This window comes from Mauremys mutica, chromosome 6 (assembly GCF_020497125.1).
Source record: "Mauremys mutica isolate MM-2020 ecotype Southern chromosome 6, ASM2049712v1, whole genome shotgun sequence".
Lineage (NCBI taxonomy): Eukaryota > Metazoa > Chordata > Testudines > Geoemydidae > Mauremys > Mauremys mutica.
The window spans coordinates 47,507,344-47,523,303 of NC_059077.1; the positions used below are offsets into that span (position 1 = coordinate 47,507,344).

At 45.0% G+C, this 15,960-nt stretch overlaps 1 long non-coding RNA gene across 1 annotated transcript in view; it reads right to left on the reverse strand.

The window, feature by feature from the left end:
• Nucleotides 1–9,577: 9,577 nt before the first annotated feature.
• LOC123373195 overlaps nt 9,578–15,960 on the reverse strand; it is a 104,071-nt gene continuing 97,688 nt past the window's right edge. The window contains exon 3 of the long non-coding RNA XR_006580608.1: nt 9,578–10,551. This is a non-coding gene — a long non-coding RNA (uncharacterized LOC123373195). The remainder of the gene's footprint in view (nt 10,552–15,960) is intronic.

The window sequence follows — 15,960 nt, forward strand, 5'->3', positions numbered from 1 at the left end:
CACTCTACAGTTCCATATTGCAAACTATCAAGCCTTAACAGCAGAATATGATCACATCAACTACTCAAAACTCAATTCCTTTATTGAGCAGCTCCCAGATTCTCACAAGGATCAATTCAAAGCCATCATTAATGAAGGTCAACTAGTGACAAAGACATCACTCCAGTCTGCACTCAATGGAACTGATACAACAGCACGTTCCATCTCCACTGCCATCATGATGAGATGAGCCCCTTGGTTGCACTTATGTGGTTTCCCCAAAGAGGGACAAACAACTATGGAGGACCTACCTTTTGAAGGCACAAAGCTGTTCACAGAAAAGACAGCTTCTTTCCTCCACACTTTGAAAGACTCCACAGTCACTCTTCGATAGCTTGGAATTGATATACCTGGGCAGAAGAGGAAATATAGTCCTGAGCCTTTGTTCAAGCCCCACTTGTCACAATATTCATCCCAATGCTTGTATGAATCCCAAAGAAAGAAGTCCAGGTTCTTCAAATGGAACCTTTGGGCCCTCAACCTATTTCCTCGCAGCCATCCACCTCATAATGACAGTTTTGACGAGTTGGTCAAGATACCATCAGATCACTCTCTTCAATACCATCCAATGCTGGAAAACCCTCTCTCATCCCTATGGATGTCATCTCACCCCATTCGACAGCACCTGGGAATGGATAACCTCTGACAAATGGGTACTGGAGATTATTCAAGATGATTACTCCCTCCATTTCACCGCCATATCTCCCCCAAAATGCCCCTCCCTGTCCATCTTCAGGGACCCTTCTCACAAGAGCCTGTTACAACCAGAGATAGACCATCTCCTCCCTCAGCACAGGAGCCATAGAATTGGCCCTACATCTAAGAGGCAAAGGCTTTTACTCTCGCTACTTCTTGATACCCAAGAAAAAGGGAGGTTGGAGACCCATACTAAACCTCAAAATGCCCAACATATTTGTCAAGGCTCAGAAATTCAAGATGGTCACTTTAGTGATGATTATTTCAGCCTTAGAAAATACACTTAGCAGCAATATTGACCTTCCACAAGTAGATAGAAGGATACAAAATTTTTTCCCACCTGACTATAAAGTCATTTCTCAAAGGCATAGAGAACCTCTCCCCAACCCAGGCTTCCTACCCCGTAATAGGATCTCAATCTAGTATTAAAAGGGCTGACTAGACACCCTTTGAACCCATAGCTACTTGTTCTTTAATTCATCTTTCCATGAAGATGGAATTCCTGATCACCATTACCTCAGCAAGAAGGATCAATGAGCTAGTGGCCCTGATGGCGCATCCCTCTTCTAAGTGTTCTTCCTTGACAAAGTCATTCTTAGACCACATCCAAAGTTCACCCCCAAAGTGAGTTCCTCATTTCACATGAACCAACTCATTCTCCTTCCAATCTTTTATCCCAAGCCTCACCAGGATAATAGGGAAGCCATCCACAATCTGCTCTATGTAAGGAGAGCCGTAACCTTTTATTTGGACATGACAAGCATTTTTAGAAAATCTCTGAGACACTTCCTCTCCATTGCAGACAAGTCTAGAGGCACAGCAATTTCAGCTTAAAGATTCTCTACATGGGTCTTGAACTGCATCACACTCTGTTATCAGATTTGCCATTTAGCACCCTATCTACAATCTGCACACATTCTCTGAGATTGGTTTCCTTATGCGTCACCTTCTCCAAGGGTATCCCTATATCTGAAATCTACAGAGCAGCTACATGGGCATCTGGATGGCAGATTCGGTGCCACAGTGCTATCATCTATAACAGACTCGACTCTGAAGCCCCAGCCTCCAGCGGGGGATACTGCTCAGGAGTCACCTACAGTGGAGCATGCATAGTGACACTATTGGAAGAAGAAATTTCTCACCTAGTGCAGTAATGATGGTTCTTTGAGATGTGTGTCCCTATTAGTGCTCCATGACCCACCCGCCTCCCCTCGACTTTGGAGTTCTCATACACTCCGCATCAGAGAAGGAACTGAGGAGGGTTTGCCCACGCAATGCTGATTAGCCTCATGGCAGAGCACGGGGGGTGGGGGGGAAAGGGGGAGGAAGCTGGAAGCGCATGTGTGGGCTACCAAAGTTCTCCAATCAGCAGCACAGGGAAACAAACACACCTGCAGTAGAGCACCCATAGGGGGACACATCTTGAAGAACCAGTGTTTCTGCAGAAGGTAACTTCTTATTCATTTTTATGTTTATTATTATTGTCCTGATTCTGCAACCCTTGTTCAGAAATACCAATTCAGAGGTACATGTGAGCTACATATATCTCTACATTTATTTTCTTCTTCACCTCTGTTTCCTACATATATATTTTCCTCTTAAGCAATTCTTTAGCATCCATATAATTCTCCAAATGTGGCTTATTTTTAGAAAGCAGGGGAAATGATGTCAGTAAGCAAATAACAAAGTTGTGTTCTCCCAACATAAAAGAGAAAAAAAGGATGATCAGTTTCCTTTTGGACTCCTATTTACTCCCCTAAAGGATCTTCTAGTCTATTCTCTAGACAACTCTTGGGCATGCTGAACTACAATATTAATAATACCGTCTAGCTTTTAGGTGGTATGTATTATTTCATCAGTAAATCTCAGAGTGCTTTACAAAGTTGACAAGTATAATTATCCCCTTTTTATGGATGGGGAAACAGAAGTACAAGGAGGTGAAGTGACTTGTCCAAAGCCACCCAGCAGGTCAGTGTCTGAACCAGAATATACACACACCCCCCACACAGGTGTCCTGAGCCCAGTCCAGTTCTCTATACACTAGAGCACACTGCCTCCTGGGTAAGTTAAGTTTATCATATCTTAAATTTGAAATCCAAAAAGAATAAACCCCTATTGTAAACAGACTTTTCCAGAAAAAAATGTAAAAGGCGGGTGAAATAATATATTTGTTTTTTAAAGTAATACAGTATTCTATACATGTGGTATAATGCCTTCAGATATAATAACCTCATTATGCAGTATGTCGAGTTTCCTGCAATTCTGAAAGCCGATAACAATAATTAAGCAACAAGACATGACAAGTAGTGTTTTATTATGCAATGCCAGAACACCTAGGTGAGTTGTTAGGCACAAAGCCAATTGCTTTTCACCATCTGGAAGGATTCTTTTTACACATAAAATGGATTGGAAAATGGAATGATCTGATTTGCCCATAGCTATGCAGTTATCACATTCTAACCACCTTGCTTAGAACTCATCAGCTCTGTGGCCAGATTGGTATTGATTTAAGTAGTAATGATCAAGCTCTGGGGCATTTCTTTTGGATTAATGACTGACTGGGAGGAGTTGATGGCCCAGGGCAGAGCCAAAGACCATTAACCCTGTCTGGTCATCAATCCCTAGGTAATGTCCTGTACTGAATTTGTTATTGTTAATATAAAAAATGAAAAACAAACCAGAGGTATACAGGCTTTTGCAGAGTGGGCCTGGGCGATGAAGCATCAAGTGGTACGTACTAGCCATTTCTAGGGAATTCATGTCTATTGCAGAAGCCAGTTGTTTGAATCCAATCTCATCATTCCATTCAAGTAACAATCACATAGATGCAATCTCGAGTACTTTCTAATGGTGTCTATTGGAAATGTTTAAGATAGTTGCATTCATTTTTATTCAGTTGAGTTATATATTAAAGGTTCCATTTCCAAAAAGCTGGATGTTCAAAATACCCAGATACAGGTATAAAATGAATCCTTTCATTTGCTATTGGTTAACGTTCAACTGCATACACATTTACATGGCTAAATGAAACTTTTCAAATCGCCTAATCCTGATCCTATTGAAATCAATGAGAAAATCTCATTGGCTTTAATGTGGGGTAGAATTGAGCCCTAGTGGCTCTACAGGTTTAGGAATCTGTAGAAAACTAATTTATGTAATTTCTTGCATCAAACACATTTCTTTAGTCCAAGCCACAATAACTGCTCTTCTTGGCTTCCAGAAAGGTGCCAAGCAACCTTAATGGGCTCAAGAATCTGGCCCTGTGTGTTATTGCTTATGCTGCACACACTCTGCATTCTATGACAATGATTACATGATTGATTTAAAAGAAGAACAAAGTACATTTTTATCTAAAATATGATATTAAAATAGCAATGACATAAATATTCCCAAAGATAACAATTAAAAATAGGTTTGAAGAATATGATGCAAAGTATATAAACAATACGTAAATTAATATATAGTAGCAAGGGTATAAAATGTTTAAATCTTATCAGGAGGCAAATAATTATCATCAGTTACTAATTTTTTCATTAAAGCCAGGGCCAGCTCCAGGGTTTTTGCTGCCCCAAGCAGCAAAAAGAAAAAAAAAATCCGTGATCACGATCTGCAGCTCTACCGCCGCCGATTCAGTCTTCGGCAGCAATTCGGCGGCTGGTCCTTCGCTCCAAGAGGGACTGAGGGACCCGCTGCCGAATTGCCGCCAAAGACCCGGACGTGCCGCCTCTTCCCCTTAGCGCCTCAAGCAGCTGCTTGCTGGGCTGGTGCCTGGAGCCAGCCCTGATTAAAGCTAAAGGCTTAGATGTTCAAAAGTGACTAGTGATTTGGAGTGCTTCAATTTTTGGGTGCCCAACTTTAGAAAATCCAGGTGTGACGTTCCCCTCTGGTGTCATCTAGACTGATGATCTGCTAGGCCACTCCAATCTTTGACTCTGGAAGCCAGCCTTACCCTGCTCTGCTGTGAGAACCCCCACTCCTGGGCCATTCACGCACAGCCTCTGGCATGTAAGCTGCTCCCAGCTACTTGCAAGCGAATGACACTAGCCAATATCTCCGGCCCCAGACTCAACCCTAGGAACCTTCATCTTGCAGTGTCCAGTTATTCCTACTGGACGCTGCAAGCTTATATGAGTTTGTCAGTTTAACAAAGAAATTGATATATACCGGGCTTGTTATCCCAAGGGGAGTCTCAGACACACTTCAAACCAAACACACTGCTTCAGGTAGAACAAATGTATTAACTACAAAGATAAGTCAGATTTTGTCAAATGAAATAAAAGCAAAATGCATGCTAAGCTGATCTTAACACTTTCAATGTCCTTACAAACTTAGATGCCACCACAGGCTGGTTGGTTGCTCTTCAGCCAGGCTCTCCCCTCTGATCAGCACTTCAGTCACTTGGTATGGTGTCTGTAGATGTAAGTGGAAAACAGAGGAAGAGCATGGCAAACGACTCTTCCTTTTTATCATGTCCTTTCCTCCCTCTTGGCTTTGCCACCCCCCCCCCCTTCCCCGTTCAGAGTCAGGGGAGCATTACTGAGTCTCTTCAGGCAAGCTTGAGCAATTCCCCTGATGTGGCCTCATGCAGGTGAGTCATCGCATTGTAGCTCCCTTGCTGGACAATGGCTGTTGATGGGTTGTTTGACACCCTGCCTGGGCCTTGGTTACTTTCCTTGCTGTTGCCCCTGAGGAGCTAATATCTGGCTGATTCCCCCAATTTACAGCATATTTTAGTGACAACCATACTACACAATTCTCATAACTTTATATGCATTATGATATACATATATGGATAGAGAAATGACTTCCAGCAGATCATAACCTTTCCCCTGATACCTTACAAGGCATGCTTTATATGTAAGATCACAAATTCACAATTACAGTCGAACCCATTTATGTCGACCTCGGTTAACTTGCCAATCCTGTTAAGTCGACGGTTTACAAGTGGAACCGCCAGACTCCCTCTTTGGCTTATGAGTTTCTCATCCGTTATGTCGATTTGCCGAACCCTAATATCTCGAGCCCGTCCCCGACCCACCGTGTCCCCAGCCGCCAGCTCCCCGGCTCTCCAGCCGCGCGGTTCCCCAGCCGCCCGCTTCCCGCGTCCCCAGCCGCCGGCTCCCCGGCTCTCCAGCCGCGCGGTTCCCCAGCCGCCCGCTTCCCGCGTCCCCAGCCGCCCGGCTCCCCGCGTCCCCGACCCACCGTGTCCCCAGCCGCCCGCTCCCCGGCTCCCCAGCCCCGCGGTTCCCCGCTTCGCCGCCCGCCCGTCCGCCCGGCTCCGCTTCCCCGCCCGCCCCCGTATACCCGGTCCCTGCCTGTCCCCGCCCGCCTGGCCCCGCATACCTGGTCCCTGCCCGTCCCCGCCCCACATACCTGGTCCCGGCTTCTCCTGCCGCCCGCCCGCCGGCTCCGCTTCCCCGCCCGCCGGTCCCCGCTTCCCCGCCCCCGCATACCCGGTCCCTGCCTGTCCCCGCCCGCCCGCCCGGCCCGCATACCTGGTCCCTGCCCGTCCCCGCCCCACATACCTGGTCCCGGCTTCTCCTGCCGCCCGCCCGCCGGCTCCGCTTCCCCGCCCGCCGGTCCCCGCTTCCCCGCCCCCGCATACCCGGTCCCTGCCTGTCCCCGCCCGCCCGCCCGGCCCGCATACCTGGTCCCTGCCCGTCCCCGCCCGTCCCCGCCCCACATACCTGGTCCCGGCTTCTCCTGCCGCCCACCCGCCGGCTCCGCTTCCCCGCCCGCCGGTCCCCGCTTCCCCGCCCCGCATACCCGGTCCCTGCCTGTCCCCGCCCGCCCGCCCGGCCCGCATACCTGGTCCCTGCCCGTCCCCGCCCGTCCCCGCCCCACATACCTGGTCCCGGCTTCTCCTGCCGCCCGCCCGCCGGCTCCGCTTCCCCGCCCGCCGGTCCCCGCTTCCCCGCCCCCGCATACCCGGTCCCTGCCTGTCCCCGCCCGCCCGCCCGGCCCGCATACCTGGTCCCTGCCCGTCCCCGCCCCACATACCTGGTCCCGGCTTCTCCTGCCGCCCGCCCGCCGGCTCCGCTTCCCCGCCCGCCGGTCCCCGCTTCCCCGCCCCCGCATACCCGGTCCCTGCCTGTCCCCGCCCGCCCGCCCGGCCCGCATACCTGGTCCCTGCCCGTCCCCGCCCGTCCCCGCCCCACATACCTGGTCCCGGCTTCTCCTGCCACCCGCCCGCCGGCTCCGCTTCCCCGCCCGCCGGTCCCCGCTTCCCCGCCCCGCATACCCGGTCCCTGCCTGTCCCCGCCCGCCCGGCCCGCATACCTGGTCCCTGCCCGTCCCCGCCCGTCCCCGCCCCACATACCTGGTCCCGGCTTCTCCTGCCGCCCGCCCGCCGGCTCCGCTTCCCCGCCCGCCGGTCCCCGCTTCCCCGCCCCCGCATACCCGGTCCCTGCCTGTCCCCGCCCACCCGCATACCTGGTCCCTGCCCGTCCCCGCCCCACATACCTGGTCCCGGCTTCGCCTGCCGCCCGCCCGCCGGCTCCGCTTGCCCGTCCGCCCGTCCGCCCGGCTCCGCTTTGCCGGATCCAGCCACGTGCAGGCAGCGCGGTAAGGGGGCAGGGAGGGGGTGGGGGGGTGGATAGGGGTTTATCTCGATCATTGGTTATCTCGATGGCTTTTGGCAAACCCCTAGGCCGTCGAGATAACAGGGTTTAACTGTATATGAAAATGAGGAATATGGGGGTTACAGCACGCTCCCCCAAGGTTTAGAATGTCACAATGGGGCACCCATCTTCTGAATAGACAATCAATGAATGGTAAATAGTAGGTTCTGAGGATTTGGGGGAGGTAGGATGGTGGCAGAAACTCACTGATTTCTTTATGAAAATGGCATGATTCTCCAGGTTTGATTGAAGGTTGAGAGTAAAATACTGGGCCCATTGAAATGAATGGGAATTTTGTCATCGAATTCAATGGAGTCAGGATTTCATCCCCAGTATTTATCTGAACTTTTATAATCCAAATAATACTACAGGGCTAAGAACACAGAGGAAGCCAACCTGCTGGTTGCAGTTCCTGAAACATCCATTGATGTCCAGGATGTCCAAGAGGGAGAGAAGACATTAAACATGCACATTAATTGGAAAAGTTATTTTGTCTCTTTTTCCTCTGCATCTACCTAATGTAGGCAGATGGTGACCCCACACCTTTATCAGATATTAGGGATATGGGTTACCTCTCACCATCCAATAGTTCTCGGAGCGGCACATACAGGGTTAAAGCTGTTTTTTAATGGAAGTCGTTCTCTAGCTAGTTTGTTCTCAATCACAAAAGCACCACTCTTACCAATGCTGGTATTTCACAACAAAAATACAAGGTAATAGGATGATGAAAATAGGGACTAAAGACTATATTAATTAAAAATAATGGAGATCAGTTTGATAAAGATTCTTTCTGTAAGAAATATAAATGATTGAGGAATAAATGCTGATACTTCTAAGGTCAGATTCTCACCATGCTCTGAGACCTTTACACTGCATAAAAGGTCCAGAACGGTATCAAGGGGCTCTAAAAGCCCCATTTCTCTGTCACAGGCACTGTGGATGACTGCCTTTCAAGGACCCCATCACAAACCCTGGCATAGGGGCAGGAGGGAGCAGGCCTGGCTGGCAGGGCCACAGCAAGCAGCACTGCAGAGAGATTCCTGGCTGTCTCAGGAGGCCATAACTTAGGGCATGTCTACACTACAGACAGTACAGCTACAGTGCTGCACCTGTGCCTCTATAGCACCATATTACAGACATTTGCTCCAGCAATGCAGGTGGGGGGTTCTGTCACTGTAATTAATCTACCCCTTGAGAGGCAGTAGTTACGTTTATGGAAGAATTCCTCCATTGACCTACCGCTTGCGCTAGTGAATTACATCTCTTGGGGGTGTCAGTTTTTCACACTGCTAAGGAACACAGCAAGGTCGACCTAAGTTTTAGCTGTAGACCAGGACTTAGGAGCATGTCTACACTACAGACTTTTGCCAACACAAGTTATGTTAGCATATAGCCACCCCAGTTAGTATATTGCTTGTGCATGTGTATACTTGACTTCTTGCATCAGTGCTACGCATATTCTCCAACAGTGCTTGTTTTGATGTACAATGCGGTGCACCATGGGAAGATATCCCACTGTGCAATTCGCCACCTTCCAGCACACTTACTTCTGGGAAGTTTTGGCAAAGCATAGTGGGGCAGAAATGAGTTGTGTAGAGGTGACTGGGATTGCAGGGGTAAAGTTCCATCATGCTACTTTCTCCATCCCATAATACCATCTTTATCTCATAATTTTCATGCCTATTTTGAAAATCCCACAAACCTGCACAGGAATAGTCTCTGTCCGCCATCTCTGGCAGAAGCAGGGAGCCTTCACAGCTTTGCACTAGTGTCATGACTGTTGCAAGCACAGGACACAGAATCACAAGAGCCATGGGGAACATCATGATTTATTGGAGGCCAAATTGCTGAGAGATGTAGCAAGAACTGATACAAGGTCATTAGCCTTCACTGAGTAGCTGCAAATGCTGCTTCTGGGCCCAAGAAATCATAGATTATTAGGGTTGGAAGGGACCTCAGGAGGTCATCTAGTCCAACCCCCCTGACCAATCCCCAAATGGCCCCCTCAAGGATTGAACTCATAACCCTGGGTTTAGCAGGCCAATGCTCAAACCACTGAGCTATCCCTCCTCCCAGGACCCCGCCTGCCCCTTAATCCTCTGGCTCATGAAACCATACATCAGCCAGGTCAACAGTACCAAGGAAAGATTCAGCTACAGGCTCAGCAGATGCAGAACAACAGTTGAATGAGCTTTTGGTAGATTGAAGGGGCACTGGTGTAGTTTCCAATCAAGATTAGATCTCGGTGAGAAAAATATCCCATGGGTTATAGCTGCCTACTGTGTCCTGCATAATATCTGTGAAGCAAAGGGGAAAAGTTGCTGCCAGGGTGGAGGTGGAGCAGCAAAGAATTTGATGCAGAGCTGTATGCCTCAGGGAGGCTTTGAAAAAGCACTTTAACAGTGAGCCACAGTAATGCATTGTGGTGTACCATGCTCTACCCAGCCCTGCAGTTTGGGGGCCTGTTAGGAATTGTTTGGTGCACATTTATGATAACACTGTTTGTCCCTGATCCTCTGAGCTATATCACAGTATACAATAACAATTACCACCAGGCATTCTACAGCATATGTTGGGAACTAATAAAGATAAATTGTTTTCCAAACAGCAGAGTTTTACTGAACAACAAAAATACCTAAAAATGTGCAAGTTAAAAGGTAATACATTAAAGCCTTAATCAATTTATGGAAGAGAGCTTAAAGAAGGGGAAGGAACATTCATGTCTATTTTAGCTACACATGCATCAACCATGGCTATCACATGTCAGTGTATGTGAAATTGTGGTTGTTCTTAATGTCCCCCTGGTGTGGAGTGGTAGAGACAGGGATGCAGTCCCTGATGCCATATGGAGTTTTGAGGGAGGGTCTAGGGAGGTGCTATCCTGGAGTTCTTCATGGACTGAGAAGGGAGGTGAACCCAAGACTGTTGAATCTGGAGGTCCACAAGAGTCTGCAGCATCTGTCTTTGCTGACAGAGAAGCCCCATTATGTCCTGGTGCATCTCCCACTCCTGCTTCTGGGCCTTTCTCCATAGTCTGCACTATTCATTCTCCAGGGCCTTTGCTTATGGTCTGATAAAGCACTTGGTTGCAGGATCTTGCTGACCATGTCATCCTGAGTCTGCTTCTTTCTCCTCATTTGGCTCAAGCGTTCTGTGGGTATGGAGGGGGAACCTGTCAAGGCCACAATGGCAGCAGCTACAGATAAAAACACAGAGGTATCATTGTCCATATAGTCCCGCTGGAAAGCTAAAGTTACGATTTAGAATTCTCTTCCCTTGCAGAATACCTCCATGAAAGTTTCATTGAGATCTCTCAGGAGGATTCAAGGGACAGCTATGTGTACATAAAGAAATTGCTCTGTGCCCCCCCCTCCCCGCTTGCCTAACTTTACAAGGGAATGAAAAGCAGATAAGTCTACCTCTTTGTTATACCATGGCAGTTCCTTTGCTTTCATGCAGCACAGCTGCTGGTCCCAGTCATACCCCTGCTCCTGCATCCCTCATGCAATCTGCTCACAAATGTCCACATTTCTAGAGTTGGTCTGTAGCTGTGCCTACACAGCCTCCTCTCCCCAAAGGCCCAGGAGATCCAATGTCATCTGGCTACTCCAGACCTGAGTGTGACATCAACATGGTCAGCTGGGCAGTTGCACACAAAAATGGAGAGTTGCAGGTGTGCCCACCAAGATGGACAATCAGGAAAATGCATGTCAAAAATTTACAGGGTTTTAACAGGGGTGGCTTCTGGTCTCTATGGCCCAGCTTGTGAAGGGGACCTAGGAGGGCTTAGCTTCTTCAGACCCACCACCAGGGGTTCATACCCTTGAACAGCTTCCCAACAACTCCGGCCCACAGAGTGAGTCGCTTTTTATCTCCTCAGTTTCCTAGGCTTGGACTCTGGTGTCCAAAACCAATTTGATAAACTCCATGGGTGATTGAGCCAGCCCCTTCCAAACCAGTTGTTCTTCCTTTGTATTGTAAGAATCCTGCAAGTGTTTGTCAAGGGATGTCTTATCCCAAGTCATTGGTCTGCCTTCCTCTTTGTTTCTCCAGTATAGTCTTACAGTGAACTGCCAATAACCAAGACACAATGCAATATCCATATGTTACAGAGCAGCTCTATGTCCTTCACAGTATATATATCCCACACACACCAGTCTGATTCTGATCTCACAAGTATAAAGCAGGAGAAACTGTGTTAAAGTCAATAGAGTTACACCAGTGTAAACTGGTATAAATGAGATCTGGGTCAAACTCTGTAAATAAGCCAGCTGAGATTTTAAAAAATAAATGCTTAGTCTCCTAAGTCTGTATTTAGACACTTAAAACATGGTCTGATTTTTACACTCAGTTTTCCCATTGACTAAAAACAGACATAGGAACCTAACCGTAGGCATCTATTTTAGAAAAATCTTGCCCGTAAAAATATTCAAACACACATTTCAAATTATAGAAATTTAAAACTGAAAGGACCATATTAGCTACTGTATACCAGTGCCAATGGAAGTGCATCTCTACAATATATTCTCTAGTGCTTTTTGCTCAGCTGAATTTTATGAATCTGTTATTCACGTCTAAATGCAGAGTTTTGAGTAGTGACAGATATATGCTATAGATACAGGTATAGCTTCAAATTAGCAATGTGAATCAATATAATTCCTAGATAAAATGTAACCTCTACATAACCACTAACACAGGGATTGATTCTTTAGTGATTCTGCAGCGAAAACTGCCATTGATTTTAATAGTAGTATCTTGTGCAGGGCATCTATAAGATTGGGCCTGTCAACAATCTGACTGTAATGCAAACCAAGTTTGGATTTTTTAATTTTATTTATTTAATTCCTATACTTTCTGGGTCAAATGGTCAAACAGTGACCTTGCAAATATGCACCTGCAGCTATGCATGCATTTAATGAGCTTGCCAATTAGATAAATGCACATGTGAACTGATATCCACTGAATCCAACTACTGAATATAAATGATTAGTAATTTGCTGATCTAGGCTCCTATTCTTCAAAGACTTATGCATGTGCATACTGTGAGTAGTCCCACTGAAACTAATGGGGATAATCATAGTGCACTAAAGATAAACACTGACCATATGGCTTCAAAGTTGTGGGAAATGTGCACAATTGTGGGAATAGGGTTGTGTGCACATTTTTGTGCACAGGCTTCCACCTGCACAGTTTTGAAAATTTGGCTCAAACTGTCCTCAACATGTTATTAAAAACTTTATAGACCAGAGAGATAGCAAATACCATCCTGGCTACTGCCTGCCAATAATGCTTTCCTTGCAATCATATAGCTTAATTTTATGTTTTGTTTAAAATCTAGTTTACACACATTAATTTAATTCTTAAAGTTTAAAAAAGAAAAGGTGCCAAAGTCCAGCAAGAGCACTACTGAAAAAAATACCTCTTTAAATGTGAAAAAGGCAGCTCCTTCTTTCTCTACTGCTAAACATATGTCTGGTCTGCTTTTTATCTGATTTTTTTTTAATCTATAAAGGTCAAATAAAATATATAAATAAGACACTCCTTATTCAGTCCTTCCTGGTGTTTAGATAATATGGTGGTGAATGAGGTCTAACATCTAGCCAGATTTTTAAAACATGACAGTTAGAAGCACCCTGAATGCAAATAAAATGCAGTTTTTATCTTGAGAAACAAACTGCTTATTCTTTAGATTTCTAAACACATCCATTTACAGTACTTGGTAACCATAAATACTCCACCAACACTGTATTTATACATTTTATTGACCTGCTTTTGTTCCAACTCATTCAATACAGAGTTGCTGAAGAAAATGCACTGAATTCACTGTGTGTAGAGCAACCAGACTGGCTGAAACTAATGGGCTGACTAGTTACTTTAAATACATCATGGACCAAAGCCATCTCACCATATGTGATTAGTCCCTGTGAGGCCAATGATCCTACTCACGGAGGTAAGACAGAAGAATTTGGCCCCAGATGGTTAAAAGAGCAGTTCTATAGCTGTTGCCTGTCACGGAAACATTGACAATATTGAGTAGCACAGCAGGTGATGAAAGCTTCTTACCTAATATAGATAACACAAATATTATTTACAGTATGAGTCAGGCCCCCCAAAATCATGAATTTTGTACATGTATATTGGGTTCTTTTTATTTTTTTTCTTTGAACCTTTAGGGTACATTTGGGTCATGTTCTCAAGCTTTTTTCTACAACCACAAGTGTTAGAAACTTACTTTTATTTTTAAATGACAGCTGAGATGCTCACATATTCACATGACTCCAGCAACTGGGGCTTTAAGAAAAAACCCAAATATGATGACACTCATAATCAAAGAGTCAGAACTGGCAACTCTGTATCTACCTTACATACATTGTGGCTATGACTGTCGGGTTAGATGTTATGCACAGAAAGAATATGCATGAATAGCCACTGAGCAACATTAATATTTAAGCTATTCAATTGCATATTCTTGCCAAAAACTTCATTTTTTGTATTGTGTTGTTACAACCATGCTATCCTAACCAGCAAAATAAATTGCTTGAGATTATACGTAATCTCCTTTCCATCCCTGTTGGTAGCAGGTCCTACATATAGCTAGTAAAAAAAAGTTTGCAAAACTGTCAGGTTTCTTAATTAGTTTTTTAATAGAAAGTTAGTCAAGGATTTTTAGATGAAACTTTTGATTTAAAAAAGTGATTTTTTGGCAAACAATCAGTTCTAGTCCTGTGATGTTTGGGACAAAATCCTGCCTCCAAGTCATGCTCCACAGCTGCTACTGCAGCTTGAGGGTTACTCTGTTGATTGCATCACTTGCATGTTGTTCGAGAGAGTACCTGATGGCTCCATGTACTTGTGGATCCACTGGCCCCATTCCCACTCCTCTTCTTCTCACATGGCTCTCCTAGCATACTGGAATGCAGAAAGAATGTGTGGCCTGCAAGGGGCATGGAACTCTTGCATGAGACCCTCAGGGGCAATCAACTCCTTCCCATCTCCCTCCTGTGCCACTCTGCTGGGTGGGAGCCCTTTCACGGCAGGGGAGAACAGGGTAGGTTTTGCCCGGTAAACACCAGTGACTAGACTTTTATTTTGATATTCTGTGAAGGATGCTATAAAATCTTGACTAATGAGCATATAATGGTTGACTGAACACAAGATGCACATTTTGGTTTAAACACTCAGCTAATTACATGCATAAAACAACAGTATCTTAAAGGTTAAACGCATTTTTAATAACTTTTGCATGAGCAAAGTATCCCAAGAATTGATTATGGATACATTATTTTTGTGCTTTATTGATGAAAACCTTACAAGTGGCAGAGGACCAAAGGCATTAGTGACTCAGAAATAATGTTGCCATGGTCAACCCACTGGGTATCCCTTGATAGATGATTATAGGGACAATATCTGTAAAAATAATCATCTGAAGAAAAAAAAAATAAGATTTCTGAGAATCAGTAAGTCACTGTAAAACAAAAGGAAATGCCCAACATGTAACTGTATTTTTGATAGGCTGGCTTGGTGAGGAAACTCACTGTGGCCAGGCTTTTGCTGAATGCTAATATAAGAGGTTTTCTCACATGATCTTGTAAGAGGGAATATAGAGGCAAATCTGAGGTAGAGGCAGCCCTTTGATTTCTAACCTGTGAACATCTGATCTGAAAGTTTGCTTTTATTGTATTTTTGGATCAAGCACTTACTGCCCTAATCTTTATTAAAATACTTCTAGAGTGTAAGCAAAAAAGGATTATATTGGTGATCAATAATTGGGCTACGGTAAAAATAGATAAGTATTGTACAGAGAGAACTACAGACATATACATATATTAACCTATAATTTAAATCAAACTCGTGAAATAAACATTGTCAGAGCTGATTCTGATTTTATCATAACAGCTATTTGAAAATTTACTATGTAAATATTAAAATGAAGAGTTTCTGAATATAAATTTACTTCTCATTTATAACTCCATCTCAAAGAAGCTCTTCGTAATAACAATAATAAAAAAAGTGCTGCTCATTGAAGTTTCCAGTAAAAAATAGTTGGGGGAGGTGAAGAAAAGGAAACAGATTTTTCCATTGTGCTACTCTCTCTTTTGTAGCATGATGCACATAATAGCTAAAGTAAAATCTGAGCCCTGCAGGTGTTCGGAAGAGATAAATACTGTCTGTAACACTAGACTCTGAAGAAGTTTCTAGTTAGATTATCCAGAAGCAAGCTGTCCTGTAAGGATCTATACATTAGCAACTGCTGCCAAAAACTCACTCTCTGGAAGTTTCAGGCTTTTAACTCTAGGATTCCATCCAGCTGGAGGCTCAGCAATGATGATAAAGCAAAGCTTACAATCAGCTAGGCTACGTGAAAAGTAATCTCAGAAATGCAAGCGAGAAAGGATTCTTGTCTCAGACAACAGCACTTCTTGAGATTTTCTGTGCTTCTCTATCACCATCGATACATTTTATCTGCACCAACAACACTCAGAAGTGCAATCTTTCTCCATCACATTTCTCTTATGCATGACAAAGTAAAATCATTTGCTATTTTCTTATCATGTAGCTTATAAAAATATATATTGATATTTGCTCATTACAGTTGTATTTTTGG